Source organism: Lissotriton vulgaris, chromosome 7 (genome assembly GCF_964263255.1).
Source record: "Lissotriton vulgaris chromosome 7, aLisVul1.2, whole genome shotgun sequence".
Taxonomy (NCBI): domain Eukaryota; kingdom Metazoa; phylum Chordata; class Amphibia; order Caudata; family Salamandridae; genus Lissotriton; species Lissotriton vulgaris.
Window position 1 is genome coordinate 757,343,564 of NC_141695.1, and position 12,052 is coordinate 757,355,615.

The 12,052-nt window shown below is 44.2% G+C and overlaps 1 protein-coding gene across 1 annotated transcript in view; it reads right to left on the bottom strand.

The window, feature by feature from the left end:
• Window positions 1-11,439, bottom strand: part of CDC42EP4 (CDC42 effector protein 4) — a 61,623-nt gene extending 50,184 nt beyond the window's left edge. The window contains exon 1 of the mRNA XM_086930991.1: window positions 11,003-11,439. The gene's annotated coding sequence lies outside the window, so the exon portion shown is untranslated. The remainder of the gene's footprint in view (window positions 1-11,002) is intronic.
• Between the last annotated feature and the right edge of the window lie 613 nt (window positions 11,440-12,052).

Genomic DNA, 12,052 nt, shown 5'->3' on the forward strand with positions numbered 1-12,052 from the left:
TAAGAACACAGTCCAGGTCTGAAAGTGGGTCAAGGATGGCAAATAAAGGAAGCAAAACTAACCAGCGCAGTATGTAAGCTGCAAAGGTAACGAGAAGAAAAAACAGCAAATCCGCATAGTGCAAGCAGTCATAAATAATAAAGCCCCCATCATAGAACACCCTTCATTCCTACATGTCGTATGAAGCGAAGATAATGAGAGGGCCACCCGTCACGGCAAGAAGCAAAAAAACCGACAGAATGAACTAGCCTAAAAGTCAGCTTGCCAACGTAAGACTTACCGAGATAAGACTGTTGCGGTCAGCTGGAGCGCTGGTGCACGTAACAGCAACAGAGAGCCGGGCAGGAAACCGCAATGGTATTGGGTTTGTTTAAATAACGCGGCGAGCCTAGAGAAACCGGAACACCTGCGTCAATTGGAGGGGGCGTGCCCATCGCGGGTCATATAGTTCGCTCTTTTCATAGCGGCCATATTGTGGCGATAGTCATTATGTCCAAACCTAATTATTGTTAGGATATTTTAAAGATCAAAAGCGTAAGATGGTCATAATTTTCATCTATGCCCAATATGCAATGATGCCAAAAGAAGTCTCAGTAATTATCAGCGCAATGACGAAAAAGGTTGCACCTTCTATAAATAAAGCCCATAGGTTGCATATGCGGCGCGAGCGACTAACAAAAGATACATTGCATCAGGGAGCACTGTGTGTTAGGAGGGCATTGCTGTGGGGAGGGGGGAGGAGAAATGCGACATGGCGGGGAGGGGGCGGAGCGGGGGAGAGGGTGTGTGTGTTGTTAGGAGGGCATTGCTGTGGGGAGGGGGGAGGAGAAATGCGACATGGCGGGGAGGGGGCGGAGCGGGGGAGAGGGTGTTAAGCAGCAGGGTACAGGCGGCTGAGGGAACAGACGGCGGGCAGGGGAGGGGGCGGAGCGGGGAGGGGGTGTGAAAGCAGCAGGGGCCTGGAGTGCGGCTGAGGGAACTGATGTGCACGCGCTTTTAAGCTCAATGCGCATGCGCATTGAGCTTAAAAGTCACGGGCACTGCAAGGAATCGCCACGATTCCTTGCAAGTTGGATCAAGAGTGGATAAGCCCCCATAGTCTCGCTTGCTCGATGCGCATGCGCATCGACAGGCGAGACCTAAAAAGGATTCCTCTATCCAGCGTCCAAGTGATACTACACCTGCTGCAGTAATTAGATCGAGCCTACCAGACACGCATGTGTTGTCTGTTGCAAGCATACCATGGGCATGAACAGACAGGTCATGGACGTCCTTTAGGGGGTTGCAGCTGCGACCCCTGGCTCGCTCCTTGTGACCCTTGGCACTGCCTTTGCGACAACGGACCTCAGAGGTTGCAGCATCATTGCCTGGAACACAGGGGCAGCTGTCCTAATGGATGTCACTTGGGACTCCACTTTCCTGGTTTTATGTCATTTTTTATTACATAAATAGTGAATAATATTATTCAATATTCGTGTAATGAAAATGGAGCACAATTAGCTGCAATATATCCCTATTTGGCAGCTGAGGTAAAGCTTTTAAATGTGCGGGTGCGAGGTTTTTTTTTTATATGAGAGTGTGCATTACTGCCTGTATATGTAAGCGTGCTAGAAAAAGAAAAAATCAAACAGCAGTGATGCCACTTTCGCCAACCCAGGCATTTGGGCGAATTGGCGTCCATGAGACAGTGTCTTGGAGCCCGCCCATTGCTTACCACGCACTGGTGGTCTTTCCTGTCACTCATTTGCTTGCTTTGTCCACCTTGGGTCCCCTACACATTGCTCCCACCCATTGCTTCTGCTTCTCACCCCCGCGTTCTTTCCCCCTACCCACCTCCACTGACCTGCTTCTTCTTCTTCTTCCAACACCTGTACTCCCCCCTTTTGTTCAATTGCCCATGTGCTTCTCCGCCACCCAAGCCACAATGATCTCTTGCCTGTTGCATCTTCTCCCAACTCTCTAGATTGCTTCTACACACCTGTGCCTTCCTCTACCACCCCTGCATTTCTTCCTACACACGTGTTGCTTCCCCACTTACTGGTGTGTCATAAAAAAAATAAAAACCCGCTGGAGTCATTTTGTAGGCGCACACACCTACAAAATAATCACCACATCACAGTGCCATTTTTTAAGTTACCTTCATTTAGCCATGCTATACAGCAGGACTGATGCTGTACCAATGGAAGCATGGATGCTATACACCATGGCTAAAAACCATTGGCAAAGTCAATAGGTCCCAAAGGCAAGACCTATTGGCATTGCAAATGCTGGCTATAGATACTGCCCTGGTGAGAGGATTTATTTGGTGCGGAGGATGTAGTCCATTTTGTTTGAATGGTAGTAACCAATTATTCTCAGTTCAGTTTGCCTGACACGTCTGCTGTACAGTGTATAGCGAACTACAAGAATCTGCCGGATGATAAAATGAGGGTCAGACGTCACAGTTTGGAGGCTCGCAGGAGGAATGTCTGGATTAGGATCGCTACAGCACGCAACACAGAGAATCAATAGACACAGCTATTGTTTGGATTTAGTGAAGTAAAGAATATAATATATACGTGAATTACGTAAGCCTAAAAACGAAGGTGACAACCCTGTAACCAGAAGATGGTTCAGTGGTGTGATACAGGAAAAATGCAATGTCATCAAAAACAAAAATGTCTGGTGCTATTCCACTTCTGCCAATAGCCTTGGTGAGCCACGTCATTTCTAATTTCACTACAGCGTCACCTGATTGCACGAAGACCACTGGAGCCAGGGCACCTTGCACCAGGACACCCCCCAAAGGCTCATGCTCCCACAGCTGCACTCAAAAATAACAAAGGGCATATGCCTGCACACACTTCCACCTAGGGACAGTGCATTATTTCCTGAGACAAGGAGAAATTCAAACAGCAAACAAAAACCTTGGGGTGGGCGGGAAGGGGTTGAAGACCCACACAGACAGGTACGTTTCTGAGGCAAGGAGAAACGTTAAGTGGAGAATGACATCTGCACCAGAAAAACGAGACAGTGGGTCGGGGAGAACAAAATGAAATACAACACAAGACTCGCGGATGACAGCCATATGTTTCATGGAAAGGTAGAAGACCCCCCTTACTCTGCCATACTTCAAAAAGCCCTTCCCTCATTCAACAAGAAAGTGTACGACCAGCAGACAGTGCGCAGTTTGAAACACATCAAGAGACATAAGCCCTATGCATAGGTCAAAGTTGCTTAAGGGGAAAAAAGCATGGCCGACACACAGTCTGCTGTGCTAGGCACACCAAAGAAACGTGTTGCATGTTAATGGAAAATATTGCCCAAAAACCCATTCTCATGCCAATTTATTGCTGCCTGTGCTATTTGGAAGTATCCATGGTAAAATCCATTCAATCATCTTTCATAAGTAGAGAAAACGAACTAAAATGAAGAAATCTAATGGGTATGGTGCCCCCTTTCAGTTTTATATGGTTAAATGCCCAATGTTAATATACATAGTATTGAGCGGTGATCCATTCTTCATGGACATTCAGACAATATGAATAACGGTCTTGAAAATCACCTCCAAATCACAAAAACTAAAACCAGCAAGGGTGACATGTAGCCAGAATTGCATTGAAGTCTTGATGCAGCCTGCCCCCTTGTAGGACATGATTATGTGTTTTTACATCAAAGTCGGTTCTGCGCACCAAATAATTTCTTACGTTTCATCCAAGCATGACCCTGTTGGATTCCTCCATAAACCATCATTGTTGTCCAACTATTACAATACCCAGAGCAGCACAGATGGCACAAAATAGCGCATGCACTCCATGAAATCAAGTCAGGCTCGTCACCCAAGGGCATGAAGGAGTCACAAAACCCGATATGAATCTGGTGGAATACCAACTGTAATTAATGCCAAGATTTGTGCTGAAAGGTTAGTACTAAGAAGTTGCATGTCCTATTCAATTCAGAAATTGTCCTATTCCATTCAGAAATTCTGACTTTTATAGGTATGCGGATACATATAAAAATTGTGTCTTTAGTTGGAGGAGAGACAGAGAAGCAGGAACAGGACTAGTGACCAAATGTATCCTGCTATGCGCAGTGACTCATCAAATCACTTTTTTCACAAATAAAATTAAACAATACAAGAGTTGGAACCGGAAAGCTAAGACCACTAAGGAAAGCTTCAGCTGCTTTTAGGAGTTTTTCCCAGAAGCGGACTTGATAAAGGCAATTTATACGAGATGTGTCTGGGAAGGCCAAGACAGTCTGAATTCCTGTCCTGACAGAGAGCACTACATGATAAGTTACCCAGTAGGAAGAAGCACACCCTGAGATGGAGTGTGCTAATTATATTAGCAGGCCCCTGTGGCAATGAGGGCTATGACGCCCTTGCCTGCTGGTCTGATACTTTGAGGGAGAGGGTAAGAGTCCACAGCTCCTCCACCAAAATGCAGAGAGTGGGCTAGGCATTTACTTTATATGCACGGGCAAAGGGCCAAGCAACCTTTATGTTTGATTGGACCACAAGCCACTTCCTGTTGGTAAAGACTACAGAGTTCTTCTTTGTTACCCAATTAAACAGACGTCTTGGGTACCAGCTAATCATAAACTATCCGAGATCGTCACTCTCCATTCCAGGGTATGTTCAAGTACAGAATAACAATAACCTCTCCACCACCACAAAGGGTTGTAAGGCAACACTATCCATTCAGCAAGCCAATTTGATTTAATGGATTTTAGATGTGCATAATAATAATAATAATAATAATAGAAGGATCTACATTTTTCAATTGTTTTCTTTGTTGATATAGTTGGAAATTGTGTTGCGAGTCAATCCACATGTTTATACTCTCATTTCTAAAATTATTCAGGAAGGTACATTGAAAAGGATGCTACATCTACAATGTAGAGAGTGTTACATTTGTGCCAAATAACTTTCTAGCACAAACTCCTAAATTGTAATTCTTCTAGTTTCCTGCCTAAACTCTTCTCCTGTCTGAATCCATCAAGCAACCACCCTCCAGCTTCATAGGCACACACTCTAACTACTGCTTAAAACACATTTTTAAAAAATAGCGTACAAATATCCTTTAATTTTAGCTGTATATTAACAGTACTACATGTACTTTTTCTTCACTGCTCCCTGGTGAAGCGGGGTACAAAACCAGACTACTGTGAACAACAAACTATTTTGGAAACTCAAAAGGGAGCTCTGTGCCCAGCAGTCGGCCTAAACATTGCCCTGGCAACGCTGGTTAGGTGTACCTGGATGAATACCCCTATCTGACCACAGCCTCCTCTCATGTACTCCCTGCTGTAAACCCACCCAGAGAGAGGAGATTGTAGGGGAGTAAACTTATATGCCAAGATTCGAGGCAGCTGTATTTAAATTACACACGGATCAACATTTTCCCTCAGAACTGTGGTGTGAAAGTTTGATTTCATTTTTTTCTGGTAAAGCAAATACAAGTGAATTGGTTTTCAGTTCACTCTACGCAAACAAATACTACCTTGGAAATACTACCATCTCAGCAGAAAGTTGAAATCGGTGGCAACTTGAAGATCAAATTCCATTTCCAGGTTGTTACACTGGTGAAGGCAGCCACGCCTAGCAGGGCGTTGGCCTCTGTGAAGGTGGGAGCCTTATCAATTTCTCGCCTATGGACCCACCCACAGGTAATCAAGCGAATACAAAGGAATGCAAGGTGCAGCTGCCAGCACCACGGATGGAGTCACGGTTTAAATTTCAAGTAATAGCTTGCGATGAACACAGTGATTTTCAGAAAGACTATTCATTTTGCTGTTCCCGAGTTCAGTGTGATGATTCAAAGGTGCCCGATTTGATACTATCATAGTGTAATTATAGTGCATAAAGCTGGAGACGTGCATCTATGATGGTCTGTGAATAGCATGCACAACTAACACCCCACAAAATGACAAAATGGTGCTCACTAAATTGACACCAAAAGAAATAAATGGATAACCGGGGCTACTGGGGTTTGAATTAATGATTGCTAATTTAAACATGAAATGACTGCTACTAACATAATCACAGATTAAATGACACGAGAATGTGGATTTGGACAAATACCTGTAGTTCAGACGTTCTGTGCCTTCAAACTACAGGAAGCCTGATATGAAGCACAACTGAAAGGGTGAAGGAAGAGCAGCCAAAGACATGTATGCTGTTGCATATTTCACAATACTTCAAGATCTTTGGTGACTCACAAGGCAAACCAAATTCTTAAAAGTATTCTTGTGTAGTATGGGCATAGCTGAACATCACATTCTGGTAGAAACAAAACAACAACAAAAAATCTAAAAAGCAATTCAGTCATGAAGAAAAAAATTCAACCTGTAAAAAAAAGAAAACTCAAAACATGATCATAAAAAGAAAGCTCCGTTTGCTAACTTCAACAAAACTTTAGCCAAAATCTGTGAAGTGGAACCTGGTAAAGACATAATGTATTCGTTCAAGTGTAAATTCGTGGAAACCACTAACTCGAAGTCTATAGAAACCAAGTTTACCTATGCTATGGAAATGTGTCAGCCTAGAGCATAAATAGGACAACACTTCTTAGAGAGTGACATAAGCCAGATAATGCTTATAGATTTGCTCCAGTTAACAGGACTTCAGTCATGTCAACATTTGCCAGAGAGGAGAGTCCAAAGGCTGGATGCGGAGAAGGATCCACAATGTTGGAGTTGCATGTTAGGTTTCCACACAGAGGAATAAAAAGCTGCAGGTGTAGGATGGTACTTCTTGACTGAATGCTGCATGTGAGGTTATCACATGCTCTGGAAGACTCGTCCTGGTCAGCTCCCTATCAAGTCGTATGTAGCTTTAGTGGCGCCATCAAATATGGGCAACAGATACTGTTTAAACAAGACTCTACAGCTTCAGACACAGCTTGTGCAAGCTTCAGACAATTTTGCTAAAGTAGAAAAAGTCAGGCTCGGCGTTTGTGAGATTTCGGCACCAGCCAAAGTGCATGGGATGCTAAGAAGTAGTCATTGCCTGGTAAATTGCACTGTTGGCATTAAACTCCGACATGTGCTCTGCTGAGAAGTAAGAAAGCAGGACTAGAGTAGAAGATGTCAAAAACAATGCTTCCTTCTAGCTGTTGAAAATATTAAGTGATAATCCGTACAGGAGGCTTAACAATCGGACCAGCTTCAGAGCTTATTAGCATGTACTATGTTCACAGTTGTTCTAGGCACCTCCTATGGAAAAAAACACCTTTTCTGTTGCAAATATCACTGGAAATCACAAATATGACGAAACTGATCTAGCAATCCACACCAAATTCAAAAGAAAGTGGGATCGCAATGCAATGACTGCACCAATTTCACAGCAACCTTAACTTTCCACAGGATGTGGAAACATGGTGATACATTTGTGCCAATCCAAATCAAATACTACAACTGAAATGTGCTTGCGTTGGCATGGCCGCACCATTCTAAACTATATGTCACAGTACACTAGATAATTGGAAACCTCTGAACCTACAAAACCCAAAAGAATTATATATATATATATATATATATATAATATACATATATACACACACACACGTTTGAACCAGGCTCCACAAAATCTGCAACCATGAAAGAAAAACGGCACAGATAGACTTCAAATTTCTTAAGAAGTGAGTAGCATTTTTCAGATTATGCCACAGATGCATTTCTAATATTAGGAGTGCATTATACTTTACAATGTAGAGGTCTGTACACAATTCACTCCATTATCTCCTTGCATACTGTGTGTCAGAAAGACTGCTTCAAACAAGAAAGACTGCTTCAAACAAGAAAGACTGCTTCAAACAAGTATAGTACGGGGACCTAGTGCCCATACTCCTCCAGTTAACCATGGGTGGATCTTGCCCACCTAGGCATTACCAAAAAACAATAGGTTGAAAACCCTGTACCTTCAGCATATAATATATTAAACATCAGCAACCGTGGGCAAATTCCACAGATAAGAGTATTATATAGAAGCAGGGTTCCCCGTGGAACTTCTAAGGCAGTGTTCTAAATTATAGGGCGACCTAAAAAAAACCAGTTTCCCCCGTCATGCAACCCCAATGAAGAACTCTCCTCCCACTCTTCAAACCCTGGCCATCCACAAAGGTGAAGACAGGTCAAGATAATGTGTGCTCAATCACAAAGCTGCATAGGATCAGAACCATTTTTGTCACACGAGAAAGATCAAATCCTCTGTGCCAGTTATAAAGCAATGGCCAGCAGTAAGAAGCGCACTCCAAGGGTGGACGCACGATTAAGATATGATAAAAGTTACAACAAAAAAATTATAATTTGAATATAGGCTGAATTATTGTATAATTACAAGACAAATGAATTTAATCCCACCTTCTCCCTTATCAATTTTACAATCCATCTTGAATATCAAGACTGGAAGTTGACTTGTAACAAGACAAACCATTTCCATATCGAGGAGGGGAGGGGGGGTCTCTGAACACCACCACAACTAAACATATGTAAAAATATAAATTAAGCCGAATTCACAAAAAAAATGTCAAAATGTTAAAAGTGGTGCAACTTGTGATAGCCAGTGCCATTAGCTTATTTATAGTGACATTGCGCATGCTCCTGGAGTTTTGGAAAGTGCAGCTTCCACCAGGTGGCACCTACTCAACAATTCGCCCACTACATCCTGTAAAGAAATTAAAATACACCCAAGGAATTATATGGCAAATAAAATGGCTTCTACCATTGCTTCAAAGAGGACATCAATCTAAATAAACATATGATGCACTTCAATTACCTCTTCCAAACAGAAAACGCCAATTTTACACTAAAACTACACTTTGCCCTTATAAAGCATCAATATATGTAATATGCAGAGCTTCACTTTGCGTTTTTCATCTTAAGACTTTTGTTCAAACTCTGTACCCACGCATCTTCCTAACACCATTGTACCCTAAACTGTTGGGAGATGTGGCTTGCAGGGTGAGGTGCTAGCGCCTCCATTTGTATTAGGATTGGCCTTTCACTCCCTAGGTTCCGGCTAGATCTATTTCATCTTCTACTGGCAGTACCGAGGGGGGCCCATCGGGGACAAGTGTTGCCATCTTGCGACTGCGACGATATGTCTCCGCAAGATTTGGCACACTTTTTATTCATCTGCCCTTTTTATGTGATACCGAGGAAATTATACCTAAAACCAATACTCAAAAAGCTGAACTTTGCACAAATTCGACCAGCACTTTATTATCTCCAACTACTAAGTAGTGATTGCACTTGGTTTGTATGTAACTTTTTAAAACTTGCGATCACATTTAGGAAAAGCATGGAGGGATAATTGGCGTTCTTGTCGAGAGTTCCTTTTTTAACTATTTAAATTTGAATGTTTTTATACTGTGTATTCTGCCTGTAAACTGATACTTTTTGTGATTTCGAGTAATGTATGGATTAACTGTTAAATTTTCTTTTGAACTGTGCTTTTATGAATGTTACTATGTACATTCGAATAAAGTTCTTTTGACTTTGACACTCCCTAACCACCATCAACGTCATACACTATTCTACATCAGAGCTGGGTCATTGGGTTGCCACATGACATCATTGTTGACTTCTTCAGAAGAGTTGGGGACATTGAACCGTTTCCCCACCATGTTCAGTATTCCAAAGAAGAGAAGATTTAAACATGAATCCCAATGTTACGATCTACAATGCTTAATAAATATTTAAATAGTTTTAGACAATTCGATAAATAGGTGAGTGGTGTTACTCTTTAACAAACACTTCTTAAAACTAAGGGTTTAAAAAGGGATAAATTACCATGTACAAAAGAGATGGGAATTAAAAGTTTCCCTTTGCTTTCATTTCTTTGCAAAATTATAGATACTTGAAAAAAATTCCACGCTAACGTCACTGCCACCTTCTCCCGGCTTGGGGCTGCCAGGCCTAGGAACAGATGCTGGAGTTTGCAACACCCCCTTTGTGCGCCTCCTGCCTCTTTGTTCGAGGCACTGGAACCCCACCCCCCACACCTCACAAAAAAGCAAGACATTTAAAAGCAGCCACCAGCAGCCCCAGCATTTACTTTGGCTCGAGCCCCGTTTGCTGGGCCTTTTGAGCCCCCTCCCCCGCCTCTCAATAGCACACGATAGGCGCAGGAGCCTACGACGAGTGTTGGTAAACCCTGCAAGGGATGGGGCCCCATAATGCGCGAACCCGGGGGAGGCGAGGCGCGTGGGACTGGCCACATCTGAATGCAATCAAGAGAAAAGAGTGAACGAGCCACAGGTCCGACGACCCCCTTCAGACACAAAGCCAGCCCATGTGCAGCCTAAAAGAGAGGGCAGAGGGGCGTTCGTACCTCGCCGAAAACCAAGCAGCAGTTCTCAAACTTCAAGAATCATTTAACCGTAACGTACCCCCCCCCATCAATTTGAACTTAGTAGACTCACTTATGAAGAGCAACCCCATACCAACTAAAGGCGCTGCAGACCAGCCCCATCGACACCTATCCAACGCGCGAGGGCAGACTGAACTTGAACTGACGCCGGAGCAGTACATGCAGATAGATTCCTTAGTTCAGCCCAATGACTACTCATGAATTGCAGCCCAAATGCAACTCTCACCCCACCCCCCGTCTAAACTACTGCTTGAAGAGATTTAAAACAAAATAAGTCACAAACACCACAATCAATAAGGAGTACACATATAAATATATTGCATAGAAACAGAAACACCCCTCAATCATAAGCCGTCGCCCCTTCATGTAAAACACACCCATGAAACGCCGCCCTCCCAGACGGTGTACTACCAATTTTGAAATACACTTATGGACAGAATGCGCGCGTCCACATATTAAAGACTATCACGTGCGACCACCTCAGTTAATTAATTTAAACTCCGCACTGCATCTCACGCGGTCCAATGCAGGTCACAAGAACTTCTCAGCATCACACTGGCTCCCGCCGGGCGCCCTCGCTCCCCTTCATGACATCCGAGCTGCCGAGTCACAACAAAGGAAATGCAGGCAGAAATCACAGGCACCCACCTTCGCGGAGCCACAGAGCGGCAGCTGGGGTACGAGCCCCCTTTGTCTCCTTCCAGAACTTTCCTGCACGCCCCGGGTCAGGGGGCTCCAAAGGCACGGGCGCTCCTTTCACTGGGGGCAGAGTTCATTCCCGCCCATGCTCCATTAATCCCGGCGCTCCGGCGTCCCTGCTGCTGGATGGCGGTCACCTGAGCTCTGCTTTCGGTGCAGCGAGCCCCGGGCCTCCGCTCCTTAAACTGTAGAAGCTCGGAAAGGCCTCTGACTTGATCCACCAGACTCCGGTGGGTCTCCAGGCACACAGGACCCGTCTCTCTCTGGATCACCGGCAGGACACTGCTTCCTGGCTCCAGCCCAGCCCTCTGCTGATGGCGCACTTGGCTCAGCTGCACACACAACTAAACTGCAGTAAAAAAAAATCCCAGCTCTCCTCCCAGTCCAAGCAGGACTCTCCACCCACTCTGCATTTGTTTAAACAGCGCGAGGGGGAAGCTGACCTCTCCTCCTTTCCTGGGCAGCCAGCAGTGCGGGCAGGGGGTCTACCAGTAATGAATGACATTAACTTTAAAGTAATCAGGCGCGTAAAGGTGAGAATTAGAGCCAATTGTGTGATCAGCAGCATAACAGCGCCCGTTGGCCCCTCCCACTGGCACGTAGTTGTCTAACCATTCACAATAACCATTCACAAAAAAGTGTCGATGGGCTTTAGGGGTATTGTATTTTCACTGGGTAGGTAACGGTTTAAAAAGAACCCCCCTCCTGTCCTCTAGCTGATGGCACTAATGAACACGGTACACCCTATATGCACAAAGCCATTAATTGCCTGTCTGAGAAAGGCAGACTGCAGCAGCGTGGTGCATTGTGCATAAACACCCCGAATCCTGGCGAATACACCCCAGTCTAAAACTCGGAAAGACACGATGGAGTCTCTTCCAATCACAAGTGTCATGATTATATGGTGCGTCATGATTTTAAGGGATAGCGTGTCTCCATTTAGTTATTTTTGTTAAAGGAACACAGTTTGCAGTAGTCGGATATAAGGAACGCTATTGG